This window comes from Triticum aestivum, chromosome 1B (assembly GCF_018294505.1).
Source record: "Triticum aestivum cultivar Chinese Spring chromosome 1B, IWGSC CS RefSeq v2.1, whole genome shotgun sequence".
Taxonomy (NCBI): domain Eukaryota; kingdom Viridiplantae; phylum Streptophyta; class Magnoliopsida; order Poales; family Poaceae; genus Triticum; species Triticum aestivum.
In genome coordinates, this window is record NC_057795.1 from 315530248 (window position 1) to 315548248 (window position 18001).

Sequence of the window (18001 nt, forward strand, 5' to 3'; positions counted from 1 at the left end):
AGGCGTCTATGAGGGAGTCCTGGATTAAGGGGTCCTCGGACAGCCGGACTATATACTTTGGCCGGACTGTTGGACTATGAAGATACAAGATTGAAGACTTCGTCCCATGTCCGGATGGGACTCTCCTTTGCGTGGAAGGCAAGCTTGGCAATTCGGATATGTAGATCTCCTTCTCTGTAACCGACTTTGTGTAACCCTAGCCCCCTCTGGTGTCTATATAAACCGAAGGATTTAGTCCGTAGGACAACAACAATCATAATCATAGGCTAGCTTCTAGGGTTTAGCCTCTACAATCTCGTGGTAGATCAACTCTTGTAGTACTCATGTCATCAAGATCAATCAAGCAGGAAGTAGGGTATTACCTCCATCGAGAGGGCCCGAACCTGGGTAAACATCGTGTCTCCCGCCTCGTGTTACCATTAGCCTTAGACGCACAGTTCGGGACCCCCTACCCGAGATCCGCCGGTTTTGACACCGACAGTCTAGGAAACAGAATGAATCGTGTCCTGTGGTTGCATCAATGATCTGGTCAATGTGGGGCAACAGGAAAGGATCTTTAGGGCAAGCCTTGTTGAGGTCTTTGAAGTCGATGCAAAGGCGCCAGAATTTGTCCTTCTTTGGTATCATGACCAAGTTAGCTAACCAATCTGGATGTTTCATTTCCCTGATGAACCCGGCTTCTAGAAGTTTGGCTAGCTCTTCTCCCATGGCTTGACGCTTGGGTTTTGAAAATCACCGCAGTGTCTGCTTCACGGGTTTGAACCCCTTGATTATGTTTAGGATGTGTTCGGCCAGCCTGCATGGGATGCCCAGCATATCTGAAGGGTTCTAGGCAAATATCCCAATTTTCACGCAAGAATGTGCGTAAAGCGGTGTCCACTGCCGGATCCAGCTGTGCTCCGATAGACGCTGCTTGTTGGGGTCCGTCGAGTGCACTTCAAATTTGAATATTTCCTTTGCTGGCTTAAAAGAGGTGGATTTAGGCCTCTTGTCGAGGATCACATCGTCCTTGTCCACCGTGGACCATAGGGTGGTTAGTTCTTCGGACGCTAGGGCTTCGGGTAACGCCTCGAGGGCCAAGGATGTGGTTTTGTTTTCGGCGTGGAGTGCTTTGTCTGGGTCGCTTAAGATTGTGATGATCCCATTGGGTCCAGGCATTTTAAGCTTCATATACCCATAATGGGGTATAGCCTGGAAACATGAGAAGGTGCCCTGTCCGAGGATGGCGTGAGACGCACTACTGAAGGGGACCACATGAAAGAGCAACTCTTCGGATCTGTTGTTTTCGGGAGTGCCGAATACCACATCCAATTAAATTCTCCTAGAGCATCGCGCTTCTTGTCTGGGGATGATGCCTCGAAAGGTGGTGTTGCTTTGCTCGTTGCGTGTTCTACCAATCTGCATTTTGTCGAGCGTATCTTCATAGATGAGGTTAAGCCCACTACCGCCATCCATGAGCACTTTGGTAAGCCAGAAACCATCCACAATGGGGCTTAGGACTAGGGCGGCGGGTGCTTGGACTTACTAAGCCTTTGGTTCGTCTTCAGCGTTGAAAGTTATTGTCGTGTCGTTCCAGGGACTCAATGTGGTAACTTGGTGGACTTCGGCGAGGTCGCGAAGTGCCCTTTTTCGCCTGTTATTTGAAGAAAAGGTCTCGAAGACCGTGAGGACGTTAAAATCGTTCCTCTTTGGAGAGTGTTTCTCTGGAGTAATGGTAGCGAGGATGGCCTCTCCACTCTTTGCCACCTGCCGGAGCACCCAACATGCTCGAAGGCTATGGGTTGGGTCTACGCTCGGAGTTGCATGTATCGGCCATGGCTTGTCAAGGAGTTCGTCAAGGATAGACCTATGTCCCGTAAAGGATTTATTCTTTATGTTGACAGACTGTTGATCGGATGCATTGCTAGGGGCATTCGCTTAGTCCGGGCCGCACACTACTTAGAGGCAGCATGTTCCGGTTGAGTATTATGGGCCTTCCATGTGCTTTCCATCGCATAGTACTTTTGCACTACATGTGTTAGTTCCATTAAGCTCTACATGTGATGGCGGTCGAGGGCATTCAGTATTACCTCATTGGTACAATTGCGATGGAAGACCGAAACTGCATCGTTGTCGCAGCAATCTTCGATCTTGCTTTTAACAAGTAGGAATCTGGCCCAAAAGTGATGGACCGTTTCCTGAGGTTGCTGTCGTATATACATTAGGTCGTATATGTCTGGAGGCCCTGAGTTCATTGGAGAGTATTGATTGTGGTGGGTGGGTGGGTTGAAATTTGAATCCCAACCCACATTCGTGCTCGGAGCTTGCAAGATCTCCGAGGTGACCAGTTCGGGTCCCGGGAGATCCAAGTGCTCCGTCGGTCCTACCTCCGAGCCCGCGTACGGGGGACGTGGGGTCCCATACGAAGGGAGAGTATCTGGCTCGAGGGGTTCAGAGATCCGGACATATTTGGTTCTCAACATAGGGGGAGATGAATTGTCGGCTCGTTCCTCGACGACCGCTACCAGATGGGTGATGAGGGGGCGATGAATTTCCCTCTGATCAGATTTAAGCCCGATCCGACATAATCTGTTGAAACCCCAAGCGTGGCGATGCGATCTAGCAGCTCGTTTAAGGATGGGACGTCTGCCGGATTCATCTTTTCGGAGTACTGGGGACCGATGCGATGATGGTGTTTGGCAGTTGTAGGCTTAATGGCCATAGGGGCATCTATAATGAAACCGCTGAGCTAGAGGGTCTGCTCTGAAGTCACGCTCCTTCCAGAGGTAATGTTGTCGTTGATGACTAGGTGAGCCATAGATTGCTTTTTCGGGACTACACAACAGAGCTCTCAATACAAGCACCAATGTCGGTGTCAAAACCAGCAGATCTCGGGTAGGGGGGCCCAAGCTGTGTGTCTAAGGATCGATGGTAACAATGGACAAAGGGACACAATGTTTACCCAGGTCTGGACCCTCTTAAAGGAGGTAAAACCCCACGTCCTGCTTGATTGTATTTGATGAGTATAGGGCTTACAAGAGTTGATCTACCTCGAGATCGTAATGGCTAAACCCTAGCTTCTCTAGCCTATGAATATTATGATGATAGCCTCTACGGACTAAACCCTCCGGTTTATATACACACCGGAGGGGCCTAGGGTTTGTACAAAGTCGGTTCACAAGAGAAGGAAACAATACATCCGAACTCTAATCTTGCCGTCCACGCACACAGGAGTCCTACCCGAACACGGAGTGATGGCCCTTAGCTTTATCCTCACGGCCCATTGAGTCTGGCCCGCATCCTCGAGCCGGACACCTGAGGACCCCCAAAACCAGGACTCCCTCACCTGGCTCACTGGAAACGACTAATTTGGTTGTTCCTAGAGGGCCCAACCGAGGAGTGATTTAAGTTGCGTGTGGGCCAACAATCCAATGCAGGCTCGGCAACCAAACAACCCATTTTCTTCCTGCGCGGACCGGGTTGGTTTTGATGTGAGCAACCATACGCATCATGCGGGGTTGTTGTTCCTTACTTCTCTATATGCAAAAAAAAGTTGCAAGAAGGACCCCATATTATATTGAAAATAAATAGTGGTACAACGCAACCCCAGAAAATTAGAAAATTACAGCCAACACCCTCAAGAACCAATCCAGCCACATCTCCATCGCGGGATAAGGGCGCGTCACCGTTGTCGTTGCCGCCACTCCCTTTGGGTGCGAGCGAAACCTTTGGCTGTGCGTACGGTAACTGAGAAAATTCCATTCTTCTCCCACACACACGCCCAATTATCTACAGCAGTCATCCTCGGTCTAGCATATTTGAGATTGCATCTGCATGAGGCACGTAAAACACTTCTTTCATGACTGCACATTCCATTGACCCAAACATGGTTCAATCAAATCAACAGTCATCTAACTCGGCATATCCACAAAGTATACCCATTGGCTTCATCGTGGTTGTGCTAGCGATGCATTGATCACGCCATGTCTCTATTGTTAACCTATCTTCGACATGCCTAATATGGCCCTTGCACATCACTTCACTTCCCTGACAAATAGCTCGCCAAGTAGGAGATCCCTCCTTGGGATAACCTGTGGTGAGGATATCTCCTATTGGATAGTATCTACCTTTTAACACCTGGGCACAAAGGCTATTGGGATTCTCAAGCGTAGCATCATTAAAGGCTTCTAGGTCATGAAAGCCTAGCCCTCCTTTAGGTTTAGAATCAATTATCTTCTTCCCGACCATCAGTGCATACCCCTCTTATCAAGTGATCTTGTCCACTAGTACTTGGACATATTTGTCATTAATTTCTTGCACAACCCTTTAGTGGGTTTGAAACCACCCATAGAATAGGTTGGTACAACTTAAAAAGCCTGACTTGAGAAGAACCTCCTTTGCTGCACAAGATAACTTTTCCTCACGCCACCCTTGCATCTTCCCACGCGACCTTTCTGAAGGAAATATGCCCTAGAGGCAATAATAAAGTTGTTATTTTATATTCCTTATATCATGATAAATGTTTATTATTCATGCTAGAATTGTATTAACTGAAAACTTGATACATGTGTGGATACATAGACAAAACACAGTGTCCCTAGTAAGCCTCTACTAGACTAGCTCGTTAATCAAAGATGGTTAAGTTTCCTAACCATAGACATGTGTTGTCATTTGATAAACGGGATCACATCATTAGGGGAATGATGTGATGGACAAGACCCATTCGTTAGCTTAGCATTATGATCGTTCAGTTTTATTGCTATTGCTTTCTTCAAGTGAAATACATATTCCTCCGACTATGAGATTATGCAACTCCCGGATATCGGAGGAATGCCTTGTGTGATATCAAACGTCACAACATAACTGGGTGATTATAAAGATGCTCTACAGGTATCTCCGAAGGTGTTTATTGGGTTGGCATAGATCGAGATTAGGATTTGTCACTCCGAGTATCGGAGAGGTATCTCTGGCCCTCTCGGTAATACACAGCATAAGTAGCCTTGCAAGCAAAGTGACTAATGAGTTAGTTGAAAGATGATATATTACGGAACATGTAAAGAGACTTGCCGGTAACGAGATTGAACTATGTATGAAGATACCGACGATCAAATCTCGGACGAGTAACATACTGATACACAAAGGGATTTACGTATGTTGTCATAACGGTTTGACAGATAAATATCTTCGTAGAATATGTAGTAGCCAATATGGGCATCCAGGTTCCGCTATTGGTTATTGACCCGAGAGGTGTCTCGGTCATGTCTACATAGTTCTCGAACCCACAGGGTCACACGCTTAACGTTCGTTGACGCTAGAGTAGTATTGGGATATTTGATGAGTGGTAACCAAATGTTGTTCGGAGTCCCAGATGAGATCCCGTACATTATGAGGAGTCTCGGAATGGTCAAGAGGTAAAGATTTATATATATGAAGTCATATTTTGGGTTCCTGAAAAATGTGCAGTTTTTTCGGTATTGTAACGGGAAGCTTCCAGAAGGTTCCGGAGGATTCCGTAGGGGTCTGGAAGTCCACAAGTGGGTTCACCAACACCCAAGGGCTAGCACGGTCTGCTGGGAGGTGCCCTGGCCTTATTGGGCTAGGCACACCAAGTCCTCAAAAGCCCATGTGGCTAGGGAAGGCAAATAAGGAAGGAGTCCTAGTAGGAATAGGATTGGACTTGGAGTCCAAGTCCTCTCCCCCTTAGATGCACCCTAGGGCTTGGAGGGGCTGTTTGCCACACCCCTCCACCTATATATAGAGGGGAGGGGGCGCCCCAAGAGGATACACCAAGCCCTTGGCGCCCCTCTCTCTCTCTCATTACTTCATAGTCCCACCGCCTTGTCCCGGCGAAGCGCTGTCGATGCTCCACCACCACCATCACCACCATGCCGTCATGTTGGTTGTGATCCCATCTACTTCTCCTATACCACTTGCTGGATCAAGAAGGAGGAGATGCCATCGAGCCGCATGTGTGCTAAAATCAGAGGTGCCATCCGTTCGACACTAGATCGGTTGGATCGTGTGATCGGATCGCGAAGAGTACGACTAGATCAACCGTGTGATAAACTCTTCCGCTTATGGTCTATAAGGATACGTAGACACACTCTCCCCCCTCATTGCTATGCATCTCCTAGATAGATCTTGCGCGAGCATAGGAAATTTTTGAAATTGCATGCTACATTCCCCAACAGTGGCAATATGAGCCAGGTCTATGCGTATATGATATGCGCGAGTAGAACACAAAGAGTTATGGGTGGTGATCGTCATACTGCTTACCACAAATCTCTTATTTTGATTTGGCGGTATTGTTGGATGAAGCTGTCCGGACCAACCTTACATGACCACGTTCATGAGACTGGTTCCACCGACAAACATGCAACTAGTTTTGCATAAAGGTGGCTGGCGGGTGTCTGTTTCTCCTACTTTAGTTAAATCGAATTTAACTGTGGTCGGTCCTTGTTGAAGGTTAAAACAGCAAACTTGATAAATCATTGTTGTGATTTTTGTGCTGTAGGTAAGAATGATTCTTGCTAGAAGCCCGTAGCAGCCAAGTAAAACTTGCAACAACAAAGTAGAGGACGTCTAACTTGTTTTTGCAGGGCATGCTTGTGATGTGATATGGTCAAGACATGATGTGATATACGTTATTGTATGAGATGATCATGTTTTGTAGAAGTTATCGGCAACCGGCAGGAGCATTATGGTTGTCTCTTTATTGTATGAAATGCAAACGCCATGTAATTGCTTTACTTTATCACTAAGCGGTAGTGATAGTTGTAGAAGCAATAGTTGGCGAGACGGCCGCGACGCAACGATGGAGATCAATGTGTTGAGCCAGTGACAATGGAGATCATGACGATGCTTTGGAGATAGAGATCAAAAGCACAAGATGATGATGACCATATCATGTCACATATTTTGATTGCATGTGATGTTTATCTTTATGCATCTTATTTTGCTTAGTACGGCGGTAGCATTATAAGATGGTCCCTTAACTAAAATTTCAAGGTATAAGTGTTCTCCCCGAGTATGCACCGTTGCGACAGTTCTTCATGCTGAGACACCATGTGATGATCGGGTGTGATAAGCTCTACGTTCACATACAACGGGTGCAAGACAGTTTTGCACATGCGGAATACTCGGGTTAAATTTGACGAGCCTAGCATGTACATACATGGCCTCGGAACACTGGAGACCGAAAGGTCGAACATGAATCATATAGTAGATATGATCAACATAGAAGAGTTCACCATTGATGACTACTCCATCTCACATGATGATCAGACATGGTTTAGTTGATTTGGATCACGTATCATTTAGATGACTTGAGAGATGTCTATCTAAGTGGGAGTTCTTAATTAATTTGATTAATTAAACTTAATTTATCATGAACTTAGTCCTGATAGTATTTGCAAATTATGTTGTAGATTAATAGCTCGCGTTGTAGCTCCCCTATGTTTTTTGATATGTTCCTAGAGAAAACTAAGTTGAAAGATGATAGTAGCAATGATGCAGACTGAGTCTGTGATCTGAGAAACATCCTCATTACTGCACAGAAGAATTATGTCCTTGATGCACCGCTAGGTGACTGGCCTATTGCAGGAGCAGATGCAGACATTATGAACATTTAGCAAGCTCGATATGATGACTACTTTATAGTTTAGTGCACCATGCTTTACGGCTTAGTACCGGGACTTCAAAGAGGTTTTGAATGTCATGGAGCATAAGAGATGTTCCAAGAGATGAAATTAGTATTTCAGAATCGTGCCCATGTCAAGAGGTATGAGACCTCTGACAAGTACTTTGCCTACAAGATGGAGGAGAATAGCTCAGCTAGTGAGCATATGCTCAGAATGTCTGGGTAGTACAATCGCTTGAATCAAGTGGGAGTTAATCTTCCAAATAAGATAGTGATTGACAGAGTTCTGTAGTCACCATCACCAAGTTACTGGAACTTCGTGATGAACTATAATATGCAAGGGATGACAAAAACGATTACTGAGCTCTTCGTGATGCTGAAATCGACAAATGTAGAAATCAAGAAAGAGCATCAAGTGTTGGTGAATAACAATACCACTAGTTTCACGAAAAAGGGCAAAGGAAAAGAAAGGGAACTTCAAGAAGACTGGCAAGTAAGCTGCCACTCCCGTGAACAAGCCCAAAGCTGGACCTAAGCCTGAAACTGAGTACTTGTACTGCAAAGGAATGGTCACCAGAAGCGGAACTACCCCAAATACTTGTCGGATAAGAAGGATGGCAAAGTGAACAAAGGTATATTTGATATACATGTTATTGATGTGTACTTTACTAATGTTCATCGTAACCCCTGGGTATTTGATACCGGTTCAGTTGCTAAGATTAGTAACTCGAAACAGGAGTTGCAGAATAAACAAAGACTAGTTAAGGGCAAGGTGACGATGTGTGTTGGAAGTGATTCCAAGGTTGATAAGATCACCATCACATACTCCCTCTACCTTCGAGATTAGTGTTGAACCTAAATAAATGTTAATTGGTGTTTGCGTTGAGAATGAATATTATTAGATCATGTTTATTGCAATACGGTTATTCATTTAAGTCAGAGAATAATTGTTTAAATGAATAAAACCTTCTATGGTCATACACCCAATGTGAATGGTTTATTGAATCTCGATCGTAGTGATACACATATTCATATATTGATGCCAAAAGATGCAAAGCTGATAATGATGGTGCAACATATTTGTTGCACTGCCGTTTAGGTCATATTGGTGTAAAGTGCATGAAGAAACTCCATCCATATGGACTTTTGGAATCACTTCATTATGAATCATTTGATACTTGCGAACCATGCCTCATGCGCAAGATGACCAAAATTCCGTTCTCCGGAACAATGGAGCGAGCCAACGACTTATTGGAAATAATACATACCGATGTATGCGGTCCGAAGAGTGTTGAGGCACGCAGCGAGTATCGTTATTTTCTAACCTTCAAAGATGATTTGAGCAGATATGGGTATGTCTACTTAATAAAACACAAGTCTGAAACATTTGAGAAGTTCAAAGAATTTCAGAGAGAAGTGGAGAATCATCGTAACAAGAAAATAAAGTTTCAACGATCTGATCACGGAGGCGAATATTTGAGTTACGAGTTTGGCCTTCATTTTAAAACAATGTGGAATAGTTTCACAACTCACGCCACCTGGAACACGACAGCATAATGGTGTGCCCGAACGTCGTAACTGTACTTTATTAGATATGGTGCGATCTATGATGTCTCTTACCGATTTACCACTATCGTTTTGGGGTTATGCATTAGAGACAGGTGCATTCACATTAAATAGGGCACCGTCTAAATCCATTAAGAAGACAATGTATGAGCTGTGGTTTGGAAATAAACTAAGCTGTCATTTCTTAAAGTTTAGGGATGCAATGCTTATATCAAAAAGCTTCAACCTGATAAGCTCGAACCCAAATCGGAGAAGTGCGTCTTCATAGGATACCTTAAGGAAACAATTTGGTACACCTTCTACCACAGATCCAAAGGCAAGACCTTTGTTGCCAAGAATGGAACATTTCTAGAGAAGGAGTTTCTCTCGAAAGAAGTGAGTGGGGGGGAGTAGAACTTGATGAGGTAATTGTACCTTCTCTCAATTTGGAAAGTAGCTCATTCGAGAAATCCGTTCCCGTGATGCCTACACCAACTAGAGAGGAAGATAGTGATGATGATCATGAAGCTTCAGCTCAAGTTACTACCGAGCCTCATAGGTCAACCAGAACACGATCAACACCAGGGTGGTATGGTAATCCTGTTTTGGAAGTCATGTTACTAGACCATGGCGAACCTACAAACTATGAAGAAGCTATGATGAACCCAGGTTCCGAGAGATGACTTAAGGTCATGAAATCTTAGGTATGATCCATGTATGAGAACAAAGTATGGACTTTGGTGGCCTTACCTGTTGATCAGTAAGCCATTAAGAATAAATGGATCTTCAAGAGGAAGAGGGACGCTGATGGTAATATCACTGTCTACAAAGCTCGACTTGTCACAAAAGGTTTTCAACAAGTTCAAAGGGTTGACTACGATGAGACTTTCTCATCTGTAGCAATGCTTAAGTTTGTACGAATCATGTTAGCAATTGCCGCATTTATTAAATCTGGCAAATGGATGTCAAAACGGCAATCTTTAATGGATTTCTTAAAGAATAGTTGTATATGATGCAACCAGAAGGTTTTGTCGATCCTAAAGGTGCTAACAAAGTGTGCAAGCTCCAATGATCCATCTATGGACTGGTGCAAGCATCTCAAAGTTGGAATATACACTTTGATGAGGTGATCAAAGCATATGGTTTTATAAAGACTTTCGTAGAAGCCCGTATTTACGAGAAAGTGAGTGGGAGCTCTGTAGCATTTCTGATATTACACGTGGATGACATATTGCTGATTGGAAATGATATAGACTTTCTAGATAGCATAAAAGGATACTTGAATAAGAATTTTTCAATGAAAGACCTCGGTAAAGCTACTTATGTATTGGGCATCAAGATCTATAGAGAAAGATCGAGACGCTTAATAGGACTTTCACAAAGCACATACCTTGACAAGATTTTGAAAGAGTTCAAAATGGATCAGTCAAATAAGGAGTTGTTGCATGTATTACAAGGTGTAAAGTTGAGTAAGACTCAAAGCCTGACCACGACAGAAGATAGAGAGAGAATGAAAGTCATTCCCTATGCCTCAGCCATAGGTTCTATAAAGTATGCCATGTTGTGTACCAGACCAGTTGTGTGCCTTGCTATGAGTTTGGCAAGGGGGTACAATAGTGATCCAGGAGTGGATCACTGGACAACGGTCAAAATTATCCTTAGGTACCTAAAGAGAACTAAGGAAATGTTTCTCAGTTATGGAGGTGAAGATTTCGTCGTAAAGAGTTACATCGATGCAAACTTTGACACTAATCTAGATGACTTTAAGTACCAATCTAGATACGTATTGAACGTTGGAGCAATTAGCTAGAGTAGCTCCATGCAGAGCATTGTAGACACAGAAATTTGCAAAAGTACATACGAATCTGAATATGGCAGACCCATTGACCAAACCTCTCTCACAAGCAAAACATGATCATACCTTAGTACTCTTTGGGTGTTAATCACATAGCGATGTGAACTAGATTATTGACTCTAGTAAACCCTTTGGGTGTTGGTTACATGGCGATGTGAACTATGTGTGTTAATCACATAAAGATGTGAACTATTGGTGTTAAATCACATGGCGACGTGAACTAGATTATTGACCCTAGTGCAAGTGGGAGACTGAAGGAAGTATGCCCTAGAGGCAATAATAAAGTTGTTATTTTATATTTCCTTATATCATGATAAATGTTTATTATTCATGCTAGAATTATATTAACCGAAAACTTGATACATGTGCGGATACATAGACAAACCACAGTCTCCCTAGTAAGCCTCTACTAGACTAGCTCGTTGATCAAAGATGGTTAAGTTTCCTAACCATAGACATGTGTTGTCATTTGATAAATGGGATCACATCATTAGGAGAATGATGTGATGGACAAGACTCATTCGTTAGCTTAGCATTATGATTGTTCAGTTATATTGGTATTGCTTTTTTCATGTCAAATACATATTCCTCCGACTATGAGATTATGCAACTCCCGGATACCGGAGGAGTGCCTTATGTGCTATCAAACGTCACAATGTAACTAGGTGATTATAAAGATGCTCTACATGTACCTCTAGAGGTGTTTATTGGGTTGGCATAGATCGAGATTAGGATTTGTCACTCCGAGTATCGGAGAGGTATCTCTGGGCCCTCTCGGTAATACATGCCATAAGTAGCTACAAGCAAAGTGACTAATGAGTTAGTTTCAAGATGATATATTACGGAACGAGCAAAGAGACCTGCCAGTAACGAGATTGAACTAGGTATGAAGATACCGACGATCGAATCTCAGACGAGTAACATATCGATGGACAAAGGGAATTACATATGTTGTCATAACGGTTTGACCGACAAAGATCTTCGTAGAATATGTAGGAGCCAATATGGGCATCCAGGTTACACTATTGGTTATTGACCAGAGAGGTGTCTCGGTCATGTCTACATAGTTCTCGAACCCACAGGGTCGCATGCTTAACGTTCATTGACGCTAGAATAGTATTGAGATATTTGATGAGTGGTAACCAAATGTTGTTCGGAGTCTCGGATGAGATCCCAGACATCACGAGGAGTCTCGGAATGTTCGAGAGGTAAAGATTTATATATAGGAATTCATATTTTGGGTCCGAAAAAAGTTGCAGTTTTTTCGGTATTGAACCGGTAAGCTTCGAGAAGGTTCCGGAGGATTCCAGAGGGGTCCAGAAGTCCACAAGTGGGTTAACCACCACCCAAGGGCTAGCATGGGCTGCTGGGAGGTTCCTTGGCCTTATTGGGATAGGTACACCAAGTCCTCAAAAGCCCATGTGGCTAGGGAAGGCAAATAAGGAAGGAGTCCTAGTAGGAATAGGATTGGACTTGGAGTCTAAGTCCTCTCCCCCTTAGCTATGCCCTAGGGCTTGGAGGGGTTGTTTGACACGCCCCTCCATCTATATATATAGCGGGGAGGGGGCACCCAAAGAGGATACACCAAGCCCTTGGCGCCCCTCTCTCTCCCGTTACTTCATAGTTCCACCACCTCGTCCCACCACCACCATCACCAGCATGTCGTCGTGTTGGTTGTGATCACATCTACTTCTCCTCTCCTGCATTCTGGATCAAGAAGGAGGAGATGTCATCGAGGTGCATGTGTGCTAAACTCGGGGGTGCCGTCTATTCGGCACTAGATCGGTTGGATCGTGATCGGATCGCGAAGAGTACGACTACATCAACCGCATGATAAACGCTTCCGCTTACGGTCTACGAGGGTACGTAGACACACTCTCCCCCCTCGTTGCTATGCATCTCCTAAATAGATCTTTCATGAGCGTAGGATTTTTTTGAAATTTCATGCTACATTCCCCAACACTTCCATTTATATGCTAAAATTTATCCCTCTATGATTCTTCCTGCCGCCATTGGAGACCAAGGTATTTCTTCGTGAGATCCTCTCAATGGATATTTAAAGCCATCTTTAGCTCTGTCCTCGAGGATGCCCCAAAGAACACCAGAATCCTATGCTTGCTTGCACTTTGGCCAAAACCAAGCAATAATTTCCTAAGATCTCACTCAGACAAGAAACGCTCCAAGCATCTGCTTTCATGCACACTAAACAATAATTATGAAATAATGAATGGGAAATCCAAAGAGCACTAGTACTCCTATGACCTAAATGACCATGTTGATCCAACCAGCATCATAATTGTTTATCATGCATGATAGTCCTTCAACGCACAATACGAATAAGTAGGAGAGCTGGCATCCCCTACCTTACACACCTCGACGGGTGAAAGCACTACAAAAAAAAGACACAACCATGACATTTTGGGCCGAATGAAAAAAAATTGTCATACTTATGGCACTTCTATGATGATAATTGTGACAAAACCCAGTATCATCATAGATGTGGTGGGCTCCTACTTCTATGACAAAAAGTCACGGCAGAAAATGGGCTTTTCGTCCTGGGCGGGCCGAAGACGCAGCTGCATGACATTCTTTGGGCCGTCCATGATAGAAAAAACCGTGGTAGAAGCGAGGGCGAGGAAAATTTTGGGGAGTTCCCGGTTACGATGGGTGGTCGGGGGCCGAGCGATGCACGTTTCTCTTGTACACGTACGCGTGTGTGTGCGAGGCGTTGGGCTCTAACTGAACCTGAGCAATTGCACTAGCTATGTTAATAAACCCGAGTGATTCCTTCGCTACTGCTGCTAACTGAAGCCGATCGAACCCTGCTGCCTCCTTCCTTGATGAATAGTGAGCATTGTTGGGGGGGGGGGGGGTTGGATGAACAGTCCCGGTAGGCCAAGGGTGGATGAACAGGACTCTGTGGTGTTGCCTCTTGATGAATAGGACCCCTGATGACCCACAAGTGTAGGGGATCTATCGTAGTCCATTCGATAAGTAAGAGTGTCGAACCCAACGAGGAGCAAAAGGAAATGACAAGCGGTTTTCAGTAAGGTATTCTCTGCAAGCACTGAAATTATCGGTAATAGATAGTTTTGTGATAAGGTAATTTGTGACGGGTAACAAGCAATGAAAGTAAATAAGGTTCAGCAAGGTGGCCCAATCCTTTTTGTAGCAAAGGACAAGCCTGGACAAGTTCTTATATAGAGAAAAGCGCTCCCGAGGACACATGGGAATTATCGTCATGCTAGTTTTCATCACGCTCATATGATTCGCGTTTGTTACTTTGATAATTTGATATGTGGGTGGACCTGTGCTTGGGTACTGCCCTTTCTTGGACAAGCATCCCACTTATGATTAACCCCTATTGCAAGCATCCGCAACTACAAAAGAAGTATTAAGGTAAACCTAACCATAGCATGAAAAATATGGATCCAAATCAGCCCCTTACGAAGCAACGCATAAACTAGGGTTTAAGATTCTGTCACTCTAGCAACCCATCATCTACTTATTACTTCCCAATGCCTTCCTCTAGGCCCAAATAATGGTGAAGTGTCATGTAGTCAATGTTCACATAACACCACTAGAGGAGAGACAACATACATCTCATCAAAATACTGAACGAATACCAAATTCACGTGACTACTTATAGCAAGACTTCTCCCATGTCCCCAGGAACAAACGTAACTACTCACAAAGCATATTCATGTTCATAATCAGAGGGGTATTAATATGTATTAAGGATTTGAACATATGATCTTCCACCAAATAAACCAACTAGCATCAACTACAAGGAGTAATCAACACTACTAGCAACCCACGGGTACCAATCTGAGGTTTTCGTACAAAGATTTGATACAAGAGATGAACTAGGGTTTGAGAGGAGATGGCGCTGGTGAAGATGTTGATGGAGATTGACCCCCTCCTGATGAGAGGCTCGTTGGTGATGACGATGGTGATGATTTCCCCCTCCTGGAGGGAAGTTTCACCGGCAGAACAGCTCCGCCGGAGCCCTAGATTGGTTCCGCCAAGGTTCCGCCTCGTGGCGGCGGAGTTTCGTCCCGTAAGCTTGCTTCTGATATTTTCCAGGGTAAAAGACTTCATATAGCAGAAGATGGGCACCGCAAGGCTGCCAGGTGGCCCACGAGGCGGGGGGCGCGCCCAGGGGGTAGGGCGCGCCCCCACCCCCGTGGATGGTGGGTGGCCCCCCTCAGGTATTTCTTTTGCTCAATATTTTTTATTAATTCCCAAAATGACTTTCGTGGAGTTTCAGGACATTTGGAGCTGTGTAGAATAGGTTTCCAATATTTGCTCCTTTTCCAGCCCAGAACCCCAGCAGCCGACATTCTCACTCTTCATGTAAACCGTGTAAAACAAGAGAGAATAGCCATAAGTATTGTGACATAACGTGTAATAACAACCCATAATGCAATAAATATCGATATAAAAGCATGATGCAAAATGGACGTATCAACTCCCCCAAGCTTAGGCCTCGCTTGTCCTCAAGCGGAAGCCGATATCGAAAAATATGTCCACATGTTTAGAGATAGAGGTGTCGATAAAATAAAATATGGACATGAGGGCATCATGATCATTCTTATTACAGCAACATATATATATTATCATATGATTTCTTGTGCTCAAGTAACTATCTATTCACAATATCAAGTATGAATCATAAACTTCACTAGGAACCAACAAACTATGATCTCGGTCATTGAAGCAATTGCAATTTATCATAACATCGGAAAGAGTCAATATAAGAGCTTTTCAGCAAGTCCACATACTCAACTATCATTTAGTATTTCACAATTGCTAACACTCACATAATACTTATGGTTATGGAGTTTTAATCGGACACAGAGAAAGATAGGGGCTTATAGTGTCGCCTCCGAACCTTTTACCTCAAGAGTAATGTCAACAATAATAGTTCATGCTAACTTACATTCAATTGGATATATATATATATCAGGATCTTTCCAACACGAGGTGCTTGCCAAAGGATAAAATATAAAAAGGAAAGGTGAAGATCACCTTGACTCTTGCATAATGTAAAAGATAGGCCCTTCGCAGAGGGAAGCAGAGGTTGTCATGTGCTTTATGGTTGGATGCATGAAATCTTAATGCAAAATAACATCACTTTATATTGCCACTTGTGATATGAACCTTTATTATGCAGTCTGTCGCTTTTATTACTTCCATATCACAAGATCGTATAAAGCTTATTTTCTCCACACTAATAATTCATACATATTTAGAGAGGAATTTTTATTGCATGCAACATGACAACTTACTTGAAGGATCTTACTCAATCCATAGGTAGATATGGTGGACTCTCTTGGCAAAACTAGGTTTAAGGATATTTGGAAGCACAAGTAGTGTCTCTACTTGGTGCAAGGAATTTGGCTAGCATGAGGGGGAAAGGCAAGCTCAACATGTTGGATGATCCATGACAATATACTTTAACTAAGATGTGAGAAAACATAACCCATTACGTTGTCTTCCTTGTCCAACCTCAACTCTTTAGCATGTCATACTTTAATGAGTGCTCAGAATCATAAAAGACGTCCAAGATAGTATATTTATATGTGAAAACCTCTCTTTCTTTATTTCTTCCTATTAATTGCAACGATGACCAAAACTATGTTTGCCAACTCTCAACAACTTTTATGCATCATACTCTTTATGTGTGAAGTCATTACTATCCATAAGATCAATATGGTCTTTTTTATTTCTTTTTGTTCTTTTATCCACTCAAGATCATAGCAAGATAGCAAAGCCCTTTACTCAACACTAATCTTTATTATATATAGCTCACGGACTCGATTACATAGAGGGATCATAAAGCAAAACTTAAAACTAATTCATACCAAAACTTTATTCTACTACATCAAGATATTACCAAAAGGATCGAACTAAGAGAAACGGTAAAGATAGGAGTGTGATGGTGATACGATACCGGGGCACCTCCCCCAAGCTTGGCAGTTGCCAAGGGGAGTGCCCATACCCATGTGATTATGTCCTCGGAGGTGGTGATGCTGGAGTTGTTGATGATGTAGGCTTGTCGTCCGTCTTCCAAGGCATAGGCTCACCATCATAGAAGGATGATCGAGTCTCCGGGATCCTCAGATCTGCAGCCAAACTCATCCTATTGAATCTATATTCATACTCACAGTTTTGGTTTTGCAGGTCATAGATCTGGGCTTGGAGGTGCTCGATTTTCTCATGAAGCTTGAAGATGGTCTCCCCAATGTTCTTGGCGTCCAGCTTGTGGTTGTTGGTGAACTTCGATCATCATCTGGTTGGCGTTAAGTCCGCGTTCCACCATCCCTTGGCACTTGAAAACTTGTTGTTCCATTGTTTCGAGCTTTGTCTCCACGCTTAAGGTACTCCTTGGTCCCTCCACATCGCGGATGTGCAGCACCCCTCACGCATCTCAATGGTTTGAGGGCGATGCAGCACCTCCGCGAGGTAGGGGTTGATGACCCTCTTGAAAAACTTGTCCTTTGGGGCGCTTGAAGACGTCGTGGTGCTCTAGATCTGTCAGAAAAATAGCTCGAAACAAAGACAGAGGATATTTGCGTGATACGGTGGTCAAAACCTTCGGGAGATCATATAATGAATTTTTACCGACCAAAAGAAGTATCGTGCAAGAAAACGGAGTCCGGAGAGCACACGCGGTGCCCACGAGGCAGGGAGGCGCGCCCAGGGGGTAGGGTGCGCCCTCCACCCTTGTGGGCGCCTCGTGTCCTTACCGGACTACTTCTTATTTTTCCTATTTTCTTAAATATTCCAAAACAGAGAAAAATTGCTATTAGAACTGTTTTGGTGTTGGTTTACTTACCGTACCACATACATATTCCTTTTCGGAGTCTGAAACATTCTGGAAAGTGTCTCTTATGTATTCCTCCGGGGTTACGGTTTCAATAACATTGATTTCAACATTTATAGGATTACCTGAGATATAATGTTTGATTCTTTGACCG